The following is a 20,956-nucleotide window of genomic DNA, read 5'->3' as shown; positions in this document are numbered from 1 at the left end:
TACTTTGACTTCAGATTGACAAAACCCATTTTCAGGACAACAGATATATACTATTTTCAAGAAGGTTCAAAGAGATGGACAAGAATGTAACATATAATCTGCACCCTCAGTAAGTTTTCAGATGATAAAAAGCCAGGTGGCTGTGTCAATCTGATAGAGGACAGGGAACGTCTACAAAGGAATCTGGACAGGTTAGGCTGATGGGCCAAGGCAAATAACATGAGGTTCAGAAAAGTCAAGTGCCAGGTCCTCCACCTGGGTCACAACAATCATAGAATCATAGAATGTGAGGGGCTGGAAGTGACCTCAAAAGATCATCTAGTCCAGCCCTCCTGCCAGAGCAGGATCTGTTGCATACCGCGTACTGCTGCTGAAGTTGAGGAAAATGGACTTATGGACTCCAATATGAAGTGTAAATGTAAGCTGTTTAATACACAAATCAGAAGGCTTTTTATACTGTTACAGGATTACATGTCGATTTCTAATTGGTCCATGCTACACATTTTTGTGGTCTAAAGCATAATCATTAGTAGATACAAAAGTATTTTAATAAGCAGTACGTGTGCTCATATATCAAACCCTGCATTTCCAGATGTGCATAACCTTTATTCTAAGGTATATTCATGACTGATTTATTACTTTGTTTTACTTTGCCCAGCTGCACGACAAGGACACAACATCCTCAGGCTAACCTTGCTTTTTTTTCATAGAAAGCACAAAGAGGACACAGCGTCCTTGGGCTGACCTATGTTTTACCCGCTGTGCTCAAGTCGCTTACATATTGATTGCAAAGCAACAGCCCCTACAAATGCACCCACAAGGATCACCTATACCAGATCACACAGGAATGCATCCAGACGGTTCTTGACTATCTCTGGAGAGGGAGACTCCACAACCCCCCTGGGCAGCCTGTTCCAGTGTTCTGTCTCCCTCACAGGGAAAAAAAATCTTCCTCAGGTTCATCTCCTATGCCTCAACTTCCACCCATTGCCCCTTGTCCTGTCACTAGGCAGGCTCCATCCTCCTGGCATTCACCCCTTACACATTTATAAACATTAATGAGGTCATCACAGTCACATTGTAAGATACAGACCTGGGGATGTGTGGTTGAAAAGCTGTGACTCAAAGAGGGAACTAGGGGTTCTGGTTATTAGTCGACTGAAGGTGAGTCAGAAGTGTGCCCAGGTGGCCAAGAAAGTCAGTGGTATCATGGCTGCTGTTAGAAACACTGTGGCCAGCAGGAACAAGGAAATGATCATCCCCCTGTACTCAGCACTTGAGTGTTATGTTCAGATCTTGTGAACTATGTTGAGCACATGGCCTATGAGGAGTTGTTCAGTCTGGAGAAGGGAAGGCTGAGGGGAGATTTTATAGCTCTCTAAAATTACCTGAAGGGAGGCTGGAGTAAGGAGAAAGTAGCCTCTCCTCCTTGATAACAAGCAACAGGACGAGAGGAAGTGGCTACAAGCTGCACCACAGGAGGTTTAGGCTGCATATTAAGAAATATGTCTTCACTTAAAGGGTTATCAAACATGGGAATCATCTGCCCAGGGCAGTAGTGGAGTTAGCATCCCTCAAGAGGTGTGAGGACTTAGCACTTAGGTACATGGTTTAGTGTTGACCCTTCAGTGCTGGGTCAGCAGCTGGACTGGATGATCTTGGAGGTCTCTTCCAACCAGATATATCCTGTGATTCTGTATATATCCTACCTATATTCCTGCTAACTACTTCAAGTTCATCCTCTCAAGCCAAATCCGAACTCTATGACCTCTTACCAAACAGTACTGCTTTCCACATGAAATATAAAGAAGAGCTTCATTCCAGTCAATTAAATAGCAAATTCTGATAGTTTTAAGTAAAATCTATTCCCAAAAGATAATTATTTATCATTTGATGAATAGCCCTGAATTTGAAGGGCCCAAGTCCTGGCCACAAAGTACTTAATTCATTATTTATATGACATGTGGTTTATGGCCAATTAAAGTAAAAGATATGCTCATTATAGTTCTCCAAGTCTTTATTCTGACATTAACAGAGTTTAAGAAACTGTGAAAACAACTAATTACTACTGAAAGAATGAATGTGTGGGTGGAAAGGAGGCTCTGAACAAATAATTAGGTGGGTTTAAACAAACTTTTGATGACTTTATACCGCTTAGTCAGAATTTCAGTTCTTACTAGCTTATACATATCATTTGTCTTGTATTTCTACCAAATCATTGGAGCATAGTTTTCACTGCTGTTGTTTTTTGTAGAATAGTAGTTTTTTGGTGTTTGTTTTTTGTTTTTTTAGAGTAGCAGATCATTAAAGATTTTTAATTTTATGTAACTTATGGGGTAAATGCTGTCTACTGCAAAAGGACTAAGCCACAGACAGTACACAGACATTTCTGGTCCAGGTAACAGGCTCTAAAACCAGATTAGTTTTCCTTTAAGAAACAATGAATAACAAGAAAAGTACTTGTGGAAGCTAAAACCAGTTCTTTTATAAACACCATCTGCTTAGCCTCCTGGGCAGGCTAAGAAGACCCAATTTTGTCAGAGGTAGGGAAATCCTGGGAGTGGTGGCTTTCCATTCTCAGCTCTAGCCAGCAGTGACATTGAACATACATTCCTGATGGGCATACAGATGGGCACAGATGCATGCAAACACATACCCATGCAGGTGGCCACCTAGATCTAAACAGAGAGTTGAGTTTTTTTTCCCAACACACAAACACTACTCATGCAAACAAGAAGCACACAGAGTCCAATCCTATTCTTCCTGCCTGTCTGATCAAGACTGAATGCCACTAGTAAGTAAATATACACACAATACAGGTTTTCTTGGCAGCTGGTCTTGAACCAGTTTACACATGTCTACATTTAGCCTGTGTTTGGGACTAAACTACAGCAGTTAATCAATCACCCAATGTGCCATCAACAGCATAGAAGATGAGAAAACATCCACAGATTAAAACTTCCTCCTTTAAAATGAGAATGACATATATGGTATGGGTTACACTTATAGGCCAGCTTGAGTTAGCTGTCTTGGCTTTTGCCCACTCCATCTTAAGTTCCTGGCTAGCCTATGATTCTATCCCAGTGAAACCAGGACAAAACAGCACTCAGACATCAGTGCCTTCCAGTTTCTTGGTCCTGGACCTATGAGTCCCTGAAGTTTGTAGACATACTGGTCTAAGTAGTTTGTAGACATACTGGTCCAAGTAGTTTGTAGACATACTGGTCCAAGTAGTCAGGCTCAAATCTGACTATCTTTCACATATACACACTGAACAGAGAAGATATCCACACTAAAGACAGATATTGCAGTTAATAAGACTATAGGACAGAGTACTGTGATCAAGCACAGGGCTCAGTCAGGTACAAGTTGTTTACACTCAGACACCATCTTCTTGCCCTTTCTGTTATTCTTGCCTTATCTTTGGTCCTTTCCCAAATCATTCCATAATAATTCTTCCTATAATCCCTCTAAAAAAGTTTTCCTTTCTCACCTGCAACCTGAAGCTGTACACCCCTTGAAACTATAAACCTCCTTCAGTTTTCAGGCTATGCTGGTAAGAGTTTCTTCTGTTGCCTCATTTCAGTGAGTTCTTCTGGGTCCAGATCCAATATGATTTAAACAACTTTGATATTTTGCCCTTTAATTGAAACTTTTGGTTAAGGTAGCAAGCATCCTAGCTGGTTTATCAAGTTTGTAAGGATGCTCACATGCTTCTGGCATGGGGGTTGGAACTAGATGACCCTTGTGGTCCCTGCCAACCCTGACTGATTCTATTCTGTGATTCAAGGACCTTAGAGAGTTTTGTAACTATGAACAACACTGGCTTGATCATGGAGTCATGAGCTAGTTCTAGTCTGAGACAAAAACACTGTCTCATTTAGGCTTTTCCATTGTGCAGGTCTGAGATGTCATTCAGTTGGTTTAATCATAGAGTCATGAGCTAGTTTTGTGTGAGACAAAAAGACATTGTCTCATTTGAGCTTTTCTGTTGTGCAGGTCTGAAGTGTCATTATGACACTCAGTTATTGAAAACTGTCACCACTGTTGTACACACAAGGACAGGTCTGAAATGCCATTATGACATTCAGTTATTGAAAACTGTCTCCACTGTTGTACACACAAGGGCAAAGGAAAGACAAAGTAACATAGAAGAGTAAATCTTGTCAAAAAGTAAAGCAGAGTACTTTTATAGTAATACTTCCAGAGGACACCCACACTTTGGGTTGTATCCTCCAGGACATATCTAAGGAATAATGGACACTCACACCGCAGGAGCAGTTGCATCCTGTGGATTAATTATGTGCTTCACTAGAAAGGTCTTTAAAATTGCCTGACTAAACCAGTGGCAAAAGACAGCAAGCTGACCCTTGAATATTCTCAACAGAAAATTGCCTTTCCCCCTTATGCAAATTCTTAAATATGTTATGATTATCTGTTTTATTAATAAGCCTCCTAGAAAATCTGAAAAATCTTATTGATTCATAACTGCTGCCTTTCTCTGATAACTGCATTGTTGCAGTCTTCAGATCTTGTAGTAAATTTGCTCCATTACATGCCTGAACAATTGCAAATTTACCTTCTCTTCCTTTTTCACCAAATCAATAAAAAAGTATTCAAGGCTGGTTTCTTTCATCAAATTACATGATTCTTGAACCCTGTACTTAAAAGTCAGGGTGGGTAGGAAGTCAGGAAGTCTGCAAAGGCCTTGCACTTATTTCCAAGTAAATACCAAAGTTCCTAGAAGGGAGAACTTAGTTTAGCAAATAATAGGTGGAAAACATTTACGATGTTGTCTTAGACTGCCATTAAAGCACAACAATGTTCTATTATTAGTAGTAGCCAGGTGGGGGGTGGCCTCTTCTCCCAGGCAACCAGCAATAGAACAAGGGGACACAGTCTCAAGTTGTGCCAGGGTAGGTATAGGCTGGATATTAGGAAGAAGTTCTTCACAGAGAGAGTGATTTCCCATTGGAATGGGCTGCCCAGGGAGGTGGTGGAGTCACCGTCCCTGGGGGTCTTCAAGAAAAGCCTGGATGAGGCACTTAGTGCCATGGTCTAGTTGATTGGTTAGGTCTGGATGCTAGGTTGGACTGGATGATATTGGAGGTCTCTTCCAACCTGGTTGATTCTATGATTCTATGACATCTGTTAACAATCCCAATAGAAAGTCAGTAATTAAAAAGAAAAATCATTTCATAGGTCATTATATTTATTATGTTACTCCTCATTTAGTCTAATGTTGATATCAGTGGTGGGAAATTATGAAGCTAAAGACTAGTATGTTTTCTAGATTCCAACAGTACAGTCTTATTTGATAATAAGTGGACAGAAATCATGCTTCAAGGGTGAAGTAATACTACCTGTGCCAGAAAATAAGAACCTGAGAGCTCTGAGGCAACGAAAAAAGTAAAGTGCACGAATAAAAACCAATATAAAATGGAAAGTAGGTTGAGTGAACTCTGGTAGAGAAAGCACAAAGAAAGAGGCATCTCTGTTGACACGGAAAGATATTAATTTTGCTGTCAACTGTGGTGTTATTGCAACTCAGGGAACAACTGAGGAAAGATGAGTAGATGAACAATCTAATTCTATTGAGAGTGACTCTTTGCAAGTGATCATAAACTGCAGTAAGACGTAGTCGATCAAAATCATTGCTGTTACATGCCTGGAGATCGTTCACCCAAAATATAACATTAGTGAATTTGTAACAGGCCAGTCTGCACAAGGTTGATAATAAAACCATTCTTATGACTCAAGTTTGAAACTCTAAGAAACAGACAGTAAACATATCACTTGCTGAAATACATTCACACAAATAAAATACCTTAAGCTTTTTCCACTAGTTTCATATAAATAAAAAATGTGTGGGTTCTTCCTGCATCATCAAATAAGAGTGTAAGTAAGGCTTGCTTTAGTCACAAAAAAGGAGTCTGGAAGGTTCAGCTTCAGTATAGTGAAAAATTCTTACAGATGTCAGTAAACTTAGCATTTAAAGAGAAATCCATAAAATTTGAAGACAGTTTTGGACTAGTGCTGAGGGACTAAGAATAAATGTAACTCATTTGTAGCAGTACTCCAAATTAAATGCTGCATGTATTCAAGTGAAAACTAAGGCTGAAGCCTTGCAACTTGTTGTTTGCAAGAAGCTCTCTGTTCCTGTGTTGAACCTCACTGACATAACCACCTCAGAGCAAATGAAAAGAGTTTTCAACTGTCATTCAGCAACCATATGATGATCTATGAGGTCTCTTCCAACCTTGGTGATACTGTGATATGTTAAAGTGTTAAAGCATACTCCTATTCTTGACACCACTGAAAAGAGCCCATCCCTATCCTCTTGACCCTGATATTTAGATTTTTGTGGACATTGGTAAGATTGGAATGGGCTGCCCAGGGAGGTGGTGGAGTTGCCATTCCTGGAGGTGTTCAAGAAAAGACTGGATGGGGCACTTAGTGCCACGGTCTAGTTGATTGGCTAGGGCAGGGTGATAGGTTGAACTGGATGATCTTGGAGGTCTCTTCCAACCTGGTTGACTCTATGATCCCGTCTCAGTCTTTTCCAAGCCAAAGCACCCCAAGTTCCTCAGTCTCTCCTCCTCTGACTGATGCTCCAGTGCCTTAATCATCTTTACAGACCTTCTTTGAGCTCTCTCGAATAGTTCCCTGTGAATTTGTAGCAATTTCTGAAACTAGGAAAGAAGATTATATATTGTGTGACTTGAGAGAGTCAGACTAGAAATTATTTTTCATTAACAATTTCCATACGATTTGAACTTCTTAGCATTAAATGTAAAGCTATTATTATTAACCTCTTCTCAGCAATGTATGACTGATGAAAATCAGCCACCTGAGCTAAATAAAGACCTCTGGGTCCTGTGTCCTTGCCCTGTGCATGTTTTTATTTTTACTTACAGCTACAGCATTTCTATGAAAATGTTTGATTTAATATTTTCACGCATAGAAAGAAGTCAAATCCTGTGAAATGGAAATCACTCTGGCACCATGAAAACAGAGAAAACTTCAGCAAGTTCAAGAATCCAAGCCACAACTACTTTAAACTGGTTTACTGAGTGTACTCAGAAAAAAAATTAAAGAGTAGATACTGTTGTGTGTTGTGAAGCAGATAATATTGTCTCATTTCTTCCTGTCTCTGGGAAGGTAGGGTACAATTCTAATAGTCCCTTCTCTGTCAGACTGCCTCATCCTACTCACCTCCTCCCAGACATCTGTCATCAAGCAGAAGAGTTCCTCTACTTACTGCTGCTGCTACCCAGTACTTGCATAAAATCAGAGCACATCCTACAGCCTAGCACCTGGGTGGCAGAATTTTCCAGTGGAGCTCTGTTCTTAAAGCTGCATTAGTTGTGGTAAGTGTGGAGCTTGCTGAGGCCATGGCCTTCCATGGGGAGCAAACCACCTCTCACTGGTTCGTCTGGCAGAATCTTCAGCACCCTTCCTGCTTGTTCGGCTGAGCAAGCTGCTGCACAGAATGCTGTGTCAAGCCCTTGCTAGTGGACCACATCCTGTTTGCCCATCCTGGTTGCTGGCATTCCCCAGGTGTATTTTCATATGGGAGAGGAGTGGGGCTTGGCCACCATTACTTCTGGCACTGCCCAGGTCACATCCACCACTGTCACACATCCTGCAGGCTCCTGATCTATCTCTTGGCTTCCAATGAGGCTCTCCTGCCTTGGGGATCTCTACTGTGCACCACACCACAGCACTTCACTGCAGATCATACTGGCACTGGGGCTGCTCATCTTGGAGATTGATTTTTTTCATGAAGACTCCTGTTCTTTTAGTAATTGCTTATAGCTTTATTTACAACCAGACATTTTCAATCAGAAACAAATTCAGTAGAACTGGCAGAATCTTTTGGAATCAAAAATAAAAATCCTACAGCCAGCAACACGAAATTCTGTCTCATGTAATGACATATAGGGCAATGCATAAGTCTCAATATAGTTATTACAAATTACTAGCAAATCATTCCTTTAATGATGCACATGAAAGGAACAAATATATTGCTCACATCTCATCTGCTGCTGTTAGAGGATTTTTCAGTAGCAATACATCTCAGATACACGCCCTGCATGTAGGAGAAGCAATCCCTGTTACACTTGTAAACTGTGATTTATCTGCCTCTCATATTTGTAATGAATATTACATTGATACACAGACAAATAGTTCCTGCTTTCTCTCTTTGAGGTGGATAAATTTCAGTGATTAAAATGAGAGGCAGTGGGAAAAAAATGTATAATCATAATAAATCTGTCACATTTTTTTGTTATTACGTTTTGAGACGTGCATTAAATCAGGGTGTTAAATGGTGGTGTCACAGCAACAGAACTCATTCTAGGCCAAAGCAGCAACAGACACAATCTTACAGTCCCTTTGACTACGGCATATAAGGCTTTGTGTTCTGTACAGCTATTTCCTTTTCTTTCTGAAGGTGGTGCTGGTGCCCCTGTAAGCTTTCACATCTCATACGGTATTCTGCCAAATATATTTTGCAGGGCAATGTATTTCCTCACTGTTGCTCTGGAGAACGATGCCAAGAATAGCAGTAGCCCAGTTTTAAACTCTGCATGTCACAGAATTAACCAGGTTGGAAAAGACCTTTGAGATCATTAAGTCCAACCTATGGAAGTGATGCCAGAGGGTTTTACAGATCTCAGGCACTACGTCTGCAGATATATTGCCTTAATGATATCACCATCAACTGTCTAGCTCTTTGATCAGCACATCAAAATAATCACATGACCTAGGGCTACTAAAGTTAATTCTTATGTCAAGAAGAGCAAAAGAGCTCTGACAACAGTTCACAAGTAGAGTATGTTAGGGGGTTTTCAGAACCCTGTGACTATGTCAGGTCAGATACAATCTGCTTTCCAGACAGCTGCCAGGTCACTCAGTAACATCATCCTGCGCTTGATATTCAGATTAGGTAGCAGCTACAGATTCTGCTAGATGACATAGCTCTGGTAGAGAAAGCACATTCAGCACCTCTAGTTACACAAGCTGAACATCCTGTCCTCAAGAGCTTCACCTAAGTTTTCAATTTGCAGATTACTTATTTTTTATATGCCATTTATGAAGACCTCTTACTATGAAAGTATATTACTTTGTATAACTACACCATCAATTTTTTAAATATTAAATATTTTAAAACAGGAGATTTCAAATGTCTGAAAACTAAGCAGTTAAAAAAATCTACTTAAAAAATAGTGTCTTCCAGCTATATCAATCTGAGTCTTTTACTCTGGCATTAATATTTAACTTCCACACACAAAAAGCTCTGTGCAACTCAAAGGTTTATTGAGCTGTAAAAATATTATAACCTCCAGAAAAGCTAAATTTACAAATCCCACCGTTTATAAAAAGTCTAATATGGATAAGGGGAAAAAAAAGCCTGTTGCTAAAAGGCCACATACACTCTTGATTTATTTGTGTTTGATTTTTGTTTAAGAGGAAAACTAACATAATGAATCAACAGGATAACATTAAAGCTTAAGGATATAGAATGGTCCCTGCAAACAGCTTAAATAAATGGGGTTTACTCAGTAAATTTCCAATACATGCCAAGGCTGCAGAGTGGTTTTGCAAAAGAAAGCAACTATATAATCTTAAGATTATACCATGTTATCTAAAATCTAGTATAGCCTTATATTCCCTGCTACTTTTCTGAGTTTTCCCAGTTCAGAATTGCTGTGAACACTGCCAGTTGCTATGTTTTTCTTAGAATTCAAATTCCTGGAATGATGTAATATCTGTGACAGTCTCAGCACTGTCTGTTGATGACAGTTTGCATTGTGAAAATGTGAAACATAAAAGCTAAAATAGTAACAGAAGACACTGGTATAGTAAGCTAACAATTCTATTTGCAAGTACAACTTGATTCAAGCCTAACAGGCATAAAGGCAAATTAAACTTCCAGGGAAAAAACTGCTGTAATTGTCAGGGAATGGCTTTTTTTTTCCTGAGAAAACTGCTGAATTCTACTTTCTCAATGTTGCATCTGGAGAAATCACATGACAAGTTTGTTGACCTACATGGTACTGAAAACTCTTTTTCTGCCATTGAATAGTTACTGCTACTCCTTCAAGAGGGAAGTAACAAAATAAAAGTAGGAAATATTAATTAGCTAGAAAGGGGCAAACCCAGTGACTGATACTTATTCAGCATAAAGTCAGGAAAAAAAATGTATTACCAAGAACTTTCAGCCAATGCAACAAAATTAGCTGGTGAGAGGCCTGGAACACAAGAGCTGTGAGGAGAGGCTGAGGGAGCTGGGGTTGTTTAGTCTGGAGAAGAGAAGGCTCAGAGGTGACCTTATTGCTGTCTACAACCAGCTGAAGGGACATTGTAGCCAGGTGGGGGTTGGTCTCTTCTCCCAGGCAACCAGCAACAGAACAAGGGGACACAGTCTCAAGTTGTGCTGGAGGAAGTCTAGGCTGGATGTTAGGAGGAAGCTCTTAGCAGTGAGAGTGATTTGCATTGGAATGGGCTGCCAGGGAGGTGGTGGAGTCACCATCCCTGGAGGTGTTCAAGCAAAACCTGGATGAGGCACTTAGTGCCATGGTCTGGTTGACTGGCTAGGGCTGGGTGCGAGGTTGGACTGGATGATCTTGAAGGTCTCTTCCAACCAGGTAGATACTATGAAAATACTAGGTAATTGTGGTGGGTTCAAATTACCTCCAAAATAAATTATCAGAAGGTTTTGGAAGCATAATGAAGGTATCTTTTTGAGCAGGGTACAATCTAGAAGCATCAAATACAGTGTATGTGTACAAAATAGATTTCCATATATATTTACAATTATTTACAAATCACAATCAGCAACGAGGACCCTCCTGTTGGGAAAAGCCAAAGAGCTCTCCTCCCATTCTCCTTGTAAGGGAGAAAGAGAGAAATCAGAAAGGCCCCAGTGCTGCTATCTACTTAGTCATAACAAGAGCCTAAGCCAAGGTCAGCAAAGCCATGCAGAGGAACTAGCCAGCAGCTAGAGTGAAGAAAAGGAAGAAAGAATTGCTTATGCAGCACACTGTGCTAGTTTGAAGCTAGCCAGAATGTTTTGGTGAGAAGAACTAGATTATAGGCTGTGAAAGAGGAACAATGGTGATGTCTACTTCACTCATAGGCTTGCTGAGAGGAATAAGAACAAGAATGTAAATATAGATAAGATATTGGTCACTACCTGGGCTTTGAGCTGCATTTGTCTAACCTAGCCTGCCATTTCTCTGATTAATCCACCTGCTTCCTAAACATCCTGGCGAACCCTCCGTTCCTCCTTGGGCACGAGGCAACATCTGGGGCAAGGTAGAGAGGGGTGGGAGAAGATGGAAGGGCAGTTGAGAGCCCCTCCTGGGGACTCAGGTTTCTGGGAGGGCTGTTGTGTTTCTCTATCACCTTTTACCTTGTATATTTCTGTCTATAATGGTATATACTGTAAATATTTGCTTGTATATTGTGCTAAACTGTAAATGTAAGCTTCATTCAATTTCCAGAGCTGGCTGAGTCTAGTCTGGGTGATTTCCAAAGTGTGGGGGGGTGGGGAACACCCAAACCATCACACACACTTTATCCTATTCCAGCAAGCAAATGGAATGACACAGACTTATAAGTATTTTTCTTTTGTATCCAATCCCATATTTGATTTACTTTTTATCCAAATATGTCCTATTTCTTGTTTAGAATTTAAACCGAGGCTAGGGAGTTAGTTTTAAACCACCACAGCAACCTAGCAACAAAAAAGCTAAAGTGTCTTCCTAGAAAATAAGAAACTTTGAAGGCTAAAATTATTGTATTAGTGGCATTTGAAATTAAATTAAGCCAGGACTTAATTTTTCTTTTTCAATTCTAGTGCACAGAAGAAAATAACTGAATAGAAAATGATAAATAATAGTTTGCCAATAAGCTGATGTAAAATAAGTTTATCATCATTACTAATCCAAGGAACAGGCTTTTGTATCCTTGTTAGTGTTACTGTCATTTTTTTCAGTCCTAAAAAAATAAAAGGGTGCTAATCACTTGGTCATGTTTGAAAGGCCACAAGTCAGAAAGGCTACAAATCTTACTGTACTCAGCAGGGCTGCTGAGCACTCTACAGTGGCTAAATGCACACAGGGCACTTTTCCTGGTCACTAATAGGAATATTCTCTACTCTAATACCTCTAAATCTTTGAATACTGTGGCAACTGAGTAGAGCAAAAGGTATTGAACATATAATCACTAACGAGTCAGCAGGCATTTCATAGAATCATTTCTATTGATGTCAAGTTCTTGAAAAACTGAGTCAGTTTTTCACTAAGCAGCGACTCCACCACCACCCTGGGCAGCCCATTCCAATGGCAAATCACTCTCTCTCTGAAGAACTTTCTCCTAATATCCAGCCTATACCTCCCCCCCCCCACTACTTGAGACTGTGTCTCCTTGTTCTGTAGTAAGAAGTTTCATTTTTTTCATGTAGAGTTGTTAGTGAATTAGTCCAAAACTGTTATATTGCGCTAAATACTCTCATTTTATCATACGCAAAATATAGTCTGAGAGTGCACAAAATATGACTGATATTTTGTGTTACTGCTAATGACTTTTATTTCATCTGAATTTGAAAGGGCCTACAGCTCAGAGGAGCACAGAAATCATGTCTGGTAAGCATGTGGGCAGGATGGAGGCATACAAAGAGTTCTTACAAAGGACAAATCAATTTCAAAATGCTTATAGAGAAATGTATGCAGACTGGGAACCAGGAGGAGCTACAGCTTCATAAACGGACACAGAGTTGCAACACAACTCGGATATGGCAGACTTAGCTCACAGGACTGGAATGCTATGATGGAGGGGTACAGACTAGAGGAAAAACAGGGATAAAGGAAAAATAAAAAGGAAAAAAACAGATAAAGGAAGGTGGGTTGCTGTGTACATGAAGGAACTGTTCAAATATGAGGACCTAGTCTATACAATCTGTCTGACAACCTTTCAGTCTGCTTGGAGAGTGTGAAGTGGACAAGACCTCATTTAAAAGGCTTGAGAACATTTCCAAGTGACACACCTGAATTATTATGTGAGACTTGATGCCTTCTGACATCTGCAAAAGGACAAGATGGAGGGATGCAAGCTATCCAGGAGGCTTCTGGAGGATATCAGGGACACCAGTATTCAGTGGGATAAACATACTGTCATAGGTATGTTAACAGACAAGGCAGAAATGGTTGGTGCTGTAATCAAAGCCAAGTTGTGGAGTTTAGGATAAGGGGACCGCAAGTAGCATAGTATGAACATAGAAATTAGGGAGTGCATACTTGTTTTGCAGAGCCACAAAGATGATAAGGGAGTGGAACACCTCTTTTAGAAGAAAAGGCTAAGGGAGCTGAATCTCTAACTTCAAGAACTGAGTGACTTAATCTTTATAGGACCAGGGTCAATGGGTGCAAGCTTAAGCACAAGAGGTTCCACATGAAAACATGGAAAAAGTTTTTCACTGTGAGGGTGAGAGCGTGCTGAAACAGGCTGATCAGAGAGGTTGTAGAGTCTCCTTCTCTGAAGACATTCAAAACCTGCCTGGATATGTTTCTCTGTGTCAGGGGAGTTGAACTAGATGATTTTTTGAGGTCCCTTTCAGCCCCTAACATTCTGTGTCTCTGTGATTCTTAATTTTCTTAAACTCTCTACTTTCTATCTCCTGGTGTAGAAATGAAGGAAATTATACAACGCTCCTATCCTTAGCTGCCAGAATGTTATATCAATTTTTATTGATGTAAATTACAGTCTGAAACTAAAGATAGGTAGCTTGTAGAGAGGCAGCTCTGAAAGGTAAATCAGGGCAAGTTTGCAGGTCTTTAAGGACAATCTCTATGCACACGAACAATTAATCCCTACGGTGTGGTGAATCAGCACACCTATCAGGAGCCTGGTTTGGGTGAGCAGGAAATTAATGAATTCCAACTGAATTAGAGAGGAAAAAAATCTCTCTAGGAAGACAGTTAAGCACTGGATCAAGAAGATAAACTTGGTCAAGTTGCCCAGAGAAGCTGCAGAATCTCTGTCCTTTGGGATTTCTCAGATTCTGGGTAGGCAAAGTCTTGAGCAACCCAGTCTGAACTCAGTATTGATTGTTCTTCAAGCAGGAGAGTAGACAACAAAGACTCTCAAGGTCTCTGTAGTCCAACTCAGCCTATAAAGCTGCATCACAATTGATGCAGTTAATATTTTCAGTTTTTTTCTTTTTATTGTTAACTCTTTTTATAGTTTCATAGTTAGCTATTTTAAATGTTAACTATTTTTGTAGGAATGCCTTAAAAGCAATGTTCACTCCACTGTTATTATTAACTCAATTGATATTAGCTGACCTTATACAGTAAGGCTAATAGACCAAAATTTCCTATGACTGTTCTTTCACTTATCTAAGTCTGCTTCTGAAACAGTTGGAATTGTACTTAATTTTTTACATTCCAGTATTTTAATGAAAGATATACAGTTTAATTAAAAAGGTAACTTCAGGGCAAGCAATTGTAAGACTTTTGTGACTATGTAGTAGAAGCAAATCAGATTTTTACTTTTATAATTTTGTATCTGCCCCCCATGAATTTCAATAAAATTTGAGAATAATTTTCTAAGCTATAAGAATTTGTCTTCTCCCACACAAAATATTTACCCTATTTTTGCACTCAACTCCCTCTAAAGCAAATATTTGCTCATTTTAAATACTAAACTTTGTGTGCCTCTAATATTTTCCATGGTAACTAATATTTTCCATGGTAAACTCTTCTCAAATCGTGGATGCCAAAATGCTCTAAAAATGTAAACGATATAACAAGAAGAAACAGTAAAATCTGTAAGAACCAAATAGCAATTTTTAATGCTGATATGGAAAATCAATATGTTAAAGAAAGGTAAGTTATTGGAGAAACAATTCACACTATAGCTGGTGCTAGAATGGACTCTGAATCAGGCCACTGACAACAAAAAAGCCTATCTCCAAAAGCTGACTTCAGTAGTAGAAAAGAGGCAGAGTGAGAGAGAAAAGCTCTAGAAGAATATAATAGAATTACAAAATTGCAGAACTGTTTAAGTTGGAAAAGACCTTTAAGATCCACAAGCAGAGAATCTGAATTTACTGTGGGGAGCAACCCCCAGTATATTGTCTGGATCCTATGTGACTACTCCATACATACTCCATTTCTCCATCTGCATTCAGTTTCTCATTGTAAAATTTGCTTTCACAGACTTCCCACCAGAAGTACCTACTTAAAGGAGGTGTTGCTCTTAACTCTGTGACACCAGGCTAACAGTGTTAATTTCCTCTCTGCATATCATTTTCTCATGTAATACACCTTCACTTAACTCCTTTTCCCTAGCCACCTTCCCAATCTCTTCATCAAGTTAGTAAGAGCCTTCTTCATCTTCTTTGTGCCACAGCCTTTTGGACAATCAGACCAATCTTCATTCATTTGAGGCAACCATTTTCCATTTTTTCCTCCCCAGAGTCCAGGCCTATTTTATCTCAACAATATGTCAGTTGGCATCACAATCCCTTCACCCTGTTACTCCATTGTAGGGTTCACTTTCTTGTTTGTTCAGTAATAGAAAAAAAACAGGTCTTTCTTTTTAACACAATGCTTAGATTCACCTCAGGTATAGAAAAGATTGACCAGAGAGGTGGTTGAGGCCTCATCCCTGGAGATATCAGGATGAGGCTTGATGGGACTCTGAGTGACCTGATGTAGTTGAGGACATCCCTGCTCACTGCAGGGAGTCAGACTAGATGACTTTTGTAGGTCCTTTCCAACTGAAGTGATTCTATGAGAGACACAAGCTGACAGTTTGCAGCAGTGGAGAACTTCTTTTACAAGCAAACAGCTACTGAAATTAAAAAGGGGAAAAAAATTCAAATGCTTTTCTAAATGACCTATACAAATATCCAGTCCTTAGATTTCCATAACTATGATTGCCACAAAAATAAGCACTGTAGCTTTTCTGAGCAATGACTGCTTTTATCCAGACTCTTAACAGTGCACTCCAGAAATGAAGTTTTCCTGGGAGGTTTTGTTGTTGTCATAGTTCCCCCCCCCCCCCCCCCCCCCCCCAATTTTCCATTCCTGTTAACCATTTTCTGGTCACATAAGCAAGCTGCCTGTTAGCTAAGTGAGACGAACCAGCATCTAATGATGCTTAACAAGTAGTAAGCATTGCTGAGCTGCCATCTAATTAGCTGAGCTCTTTACTCTCCCCTACATTCATTTTGCACCCCATACAAAGTCCAGCTACATTCTCATTTCAAACCATGCTTGACCAAGACCTCATATTGCCTCTCTCTCTCTTAGGCCCATACACAGATGTACAACAGTTGTAGTTTTCATTTGGCAATCTGCTCCTTTTTCATGTGATCCTCAACACGACTTGAACTTCAATAGGGAAAACCACCAAGAGCTTTGTAACTTTCTGCACCTTGATTTCAAGTTCACTGCTGACAAAGAGCAAAACATGCCATGCAAAGGACATGTAGAGATCACTCTCTGCTGACCATAAGAAAAGAAGAGAAGGTAGAAATACCAGTTATTTAGGGGAATAAATTGGAAACTATATAAGCAGTTTATTTTTCACTGTATATTGAATGCTTGGGAAAACATCATACCTAATGTCAGGTATGTCCACTTCAGTGAATTTTACCTCCTCCAATTTCAGTAAAGCCCCATCATGTCCACTAGAACAAGAAAGGCCAGGGAATTTGGCAGGGGCTAGACCATGCAATAAAGGCAAAGTCAGTTTTAGATCTGTCATACCAGATACTGCAGGAAGCTTGCCAATGAGCTACATGCCAAAAAAAGGGGAAACCTGGTTTTCTCACATAATTAGTCAGACAGCATTTTGGCCAACTGCAAGAGAAAACCTAGATGTTATGGGTGCTTTAACCATTTTCACCATTTTTTATTCTTCCTTTCCTAACTAGGGCACATTCTACCACTTTTACAGATAAACTTTCAATAACTGGGGCTTGGATCACTTAGCTACAACACAAGGATTCAAAACAGAGTCTCATTTAAAAGCTGAGCTAGCTCAGCTGAAGTTTGGGTTTTGCAGCTCAACATTTCATAAAGCTGAAAGCCATAAGTCAGGTCACCTGATTACCTAGGCTTTTTGCCCTAAGTTCCTATTTCCTTCTAGTTCCAAGGTAGTCCACAGCTACAAATTAGATCAATTCAAAGCAAAAATGTGACTTTAAAGAATCTTTGGTAAAGCTAAACCTGGACATGAGTTGTTAGATTTAAAATTAATCTTTCAAATTCTAAAGTTTTTCAGAACATATTTAAATATGCTTTTAAAAACCAAGACAGGTATAGCGGGTACTAAAGGCAGAACAATTGAAACAATTAATTAATTAATACATTAATTCCTCAGCTTTAGCAGAACCAGAAGAACAACAATAAAAACAGCCCTGCTTTCCTATTCTGTTATACTGTGTATCACTTTGACTGCAGAGCATGATGGAATGGAGAAAAGACATCAAGGTGTAGCATTCGATATTGTTTGAAAAGCTCTACCAAAGAAAACCCCCAAACAAAACCAGTTTCCAATGCATTATGCTCAATGCAACATTCAAAGAATTTTGGCATCCCAAAAAGGAACAACATAATAGAAAACTTTTTTGCTTGGGTTTTTTTTTTTCTGTGCTGCTTGGATTTGGCATGTAAGGGCACCTTTGCCCTATTGTTTTTCAGCCTTAACTGACTCCAGGTACCATGCTGTGGTGCATCTGTTTGAACAAAAAGCGTATCAAGAAGAAATACTGTGCTGTGAAGCTGCACACAAACATTACTGCATCCACAAGAGCTATCCTTTTTTTCCAACAGGGAAATTAAGTTTTTAAATAATAAAATTAATTGGAAATCCCATGGACTTATGTCACTTCCATATCTTGCACACTCAAGTATCCCATGTATTATTATTCTTTCCTTTATGGTTGTCCTGTTTGGAGTTAGAACAGAACTAATTCTATTCAGTGATTTTACTCTTCAGCTCTGTCTTTTCTACATGACTGCCCTTTCTGAAGTTTATAGTGCATTTTTACAGACAATGTCTGCTTCTAGAAGTGGTAACACTTGATGCCTGTAGATATTACCAAGGACTGGTATACAGAAAGGATCTTGCTCATACTTGCTTCTATGAAGACCCAGATCACTACTAAGCCTTGTGTACCATGTTGGGGGTACAGAAAGTAAAAGGTCACACCTGCAGGGAGCCCTTAAATGACAAACTAGGTACTTCATTCCATATACATCATAGACAATATAAAGCTGAAGGATCACAATCTCTCTTCTTCAGCGGCCAGCATCCAAGAAGACTTTGTTTTTCTGCCATTGATCCCAATCAGTGTGTTCCTGAATAAAGTTTCAGATACCAGCTGGTGAATTCAATTTTCAGCTGCTACTAAGTGCAGTCTGGGACTTCCTCAGTCCCTGCCTATGGCATCGGTGGTGACAGTACTATAACTGCCATTGCTGGAATTGAGTTCAATATTGGTTTTGTATATATTGCATATATTGATTTCTTGTTATTATTGTAGTCAAAGTTATTTTAGCTTTATTTTCCAATCTATAACTCTCTCCCTTTTCCTTTTTGTTTTCCTCTTTGGGGAAGGGAGAGGGGTTCATGGAGAGTATCTGTCAGTCTGTTAATGGCCAGTCCAGCCCTAAGCCTTCACAATGATCGACATAATCTCAGACAAAAACTTTGCTAATACTACAAGAATATAGAGAGGAGTGGTTATTTTAAGACTATCTGGCATTTCATGTTCTATTAACCTATTGTTAACTGCTTGTAACTGCAGCTAATTATGTTTTTTTTCCCCTACTTTTGACATTCAAGATGAAGCACATTGTGGGTTTCTAAGTTTTTGTTTGTTTGGTTTTTTAATTTGTCTTAGAACAAAAGAAATGTAAAGAAGACAGAAATTATAGGGCAATTATTCTACCAACAGCTTCAGTGGCCTTGAAGAAGTATTTAGCATGTGTGAAAAAACATGTGCTGAACAGCTCTGTTATTTCACTGATCAAAAGCAGGAAGATTAGCAGGAGGGAGTTACAGACCTCTGTAGAGGAAATGTGGCTTTTTGCACCTATCTGTGAAAAACTGCCCACGTTTGCCAAAAAGAAGATTAAAAAATGTAACTCTTAGAGGCTTACCATATTTTTAAAACACAAAGTCAAGACAAACAGCTGAGCTTCTAATAAATTCATTAACATCCAACCTATCACCTGCCATAGGCCTCAATACCATGGGTATCAGAAGAGACGGGGAGAAGGCTTAACCTAAGCAAGTTCCAAATCCAGTTTATTGCATCCCAAGCATGGGCTTATACACTTTCTATCAGAAGGCTACATAACAGGGTCACAAATCATGTTAGACTCTGATTGGTTACACACACTTGCGTTAGGACTACGTTAGGATTACACACTAATTAGCATATTCTTCATATTCTTGCAGCAACACATATACTATGTCTAAGCAGTCTGTCAGCAGAGATAGGCAAAACCACAGACTCCAGCCTTACATTTGTTACACCATTCTCTAAGGTCATTCCAACCTTCCACTTGAACTCAGCACTTACTGAGCTCAAGCACTCTCGCCTGCCCATGGCTTATGTTCCAGTGTATAATATTCCAATGGCTGTACCACAGTCAGACAATTCTATAGAATCACTGCATTTAATATTTCTATATCCAACAATCACCAATACAAAGAAACTGAACACCTACAGGCCCCGATACTTAGCAAGGCTTTCCCTGTCATCTCCGAGTCCCTCCCAGCAGCTCTCTGTTTGACTGGAGCCAGGCAAGAACTGGGGGTGGAAAGCTTGCCTCCCAACACATAGGCTGAACTGAGAAGTGTGCTCTCTCTACTCTGGCCAGGTAGAAAAAGGCAGATAAGATGTGGTCAAGGAATATGGAAATCTGGAAAGAAAGTACTGCCTGCTATTTAAGAAGGACCAGGGAGGAGTTACTAGATGAATGGTCAATGGAAGTTCATTGGAAGATGGGATGGTTGACAGGAAATGGAACATGAGCCCAGGTGGCCAAGAGTGCCCTGTGTGCCCAGGTGGCCAAGACAGCAAATGGCATCCTAGCCTGGATCGGGAATAGTGTGACCAGGGAAGTCATTCTGCCCTTGTACTCAACACTGGTTAGGTGACACTTTGAGTACTGTGTCCTGTTCTGGGGCCCTCAATTTAAGAAAGATGTTGAGGTGCTTGAAAGTGTCTAGAAAAGGGCACCAAGGCTGATGAGGGAGCTGAAGCATGGCCCTAGAGAAACGGAGGCTTAGGGGAGATCTCATTGCTGTCTACAACTACGTGAAGGGAGGTTGTAGCCAGGCAGGGGTGAGTCTCTTCTGCCAGGCAACCAGTGACAGGACAAGAGGGGGCAGTCTCAAACTGCTCCAGGGCAGGTTTAGGCTGGATGTTGGGAGGAATTTCTTGACAAAGAGAGTGATTTGCCATTGGAATGGGCTGCCCAGGGAGATGTTTAAGAGGAGGCTGAACGAGGCACTTAGTGCCATGGTTTAGTTAATTAGAAGGATTAGGTGATAGGTTGTCCTCAATGACCTTAGAAGTCTTTTCTAAACTGGTTAATTCTCTGTGTGAAACTGATGGGTATAGACCATCAGGGATCACTCCAATACCCACAACATCTCACATAACTCTCTGCTGCTTCCTTGCTGCAAGCTTGCCTTCCCTGATACACAGATTCTCACTTTCTTCTTGCAAGTAAAGACACTCACATAAGTCTTGTCATGATTTGTCTCTCTTCCTTTTCTTTTCTGCTTTTTTCCCACTCTGCATTGGAAGTCAAACATTGAAGTACTGCATGCTGCCAGGGCAGTCATGCACGTGATACTACTCTAAAGTGAATTTATTTTTTTTTACCTCACATAATTTCCCCAATCAGTGAAGAGAATG

The 20,956-nt window shown here is 39.9% G+C and overlaps 1 protein-coding gene across 18 annotated transcripts in view; it reads right to left on the bottom strand.

Moving 5' to 3' along the window:
- DMD (dystrophin) overlaps positions 1–20,956 on the bottom strand; it is a 1,274,903-nt gene that overhangs the window by 917,259 nt on the left and 336,688 nt on the right. The gene's annotated exons all lie outside the window — the stretch shown is intronic.

This window comes from Pogoniulus pusillus, chromosome 12, assembly GCF_015220805.1.
Source record: "Pogoniulus pusillus isolate bPogPus1 chromosome 12, bPogPus1.pri, whole genome shotgun sequence".
NCBI classification, from domain to species: domain Eukaryota; kingdom Metazoa; phylum Chordata; class Aves; order Piciformes; family Lybiidae; genus Pogoniulus; species Pogoniulus pusillus.
Note: the sequence above shows the minus strand (reverse complement) of the source record. Positions and strands in the feature narration are given on the sequence as shown.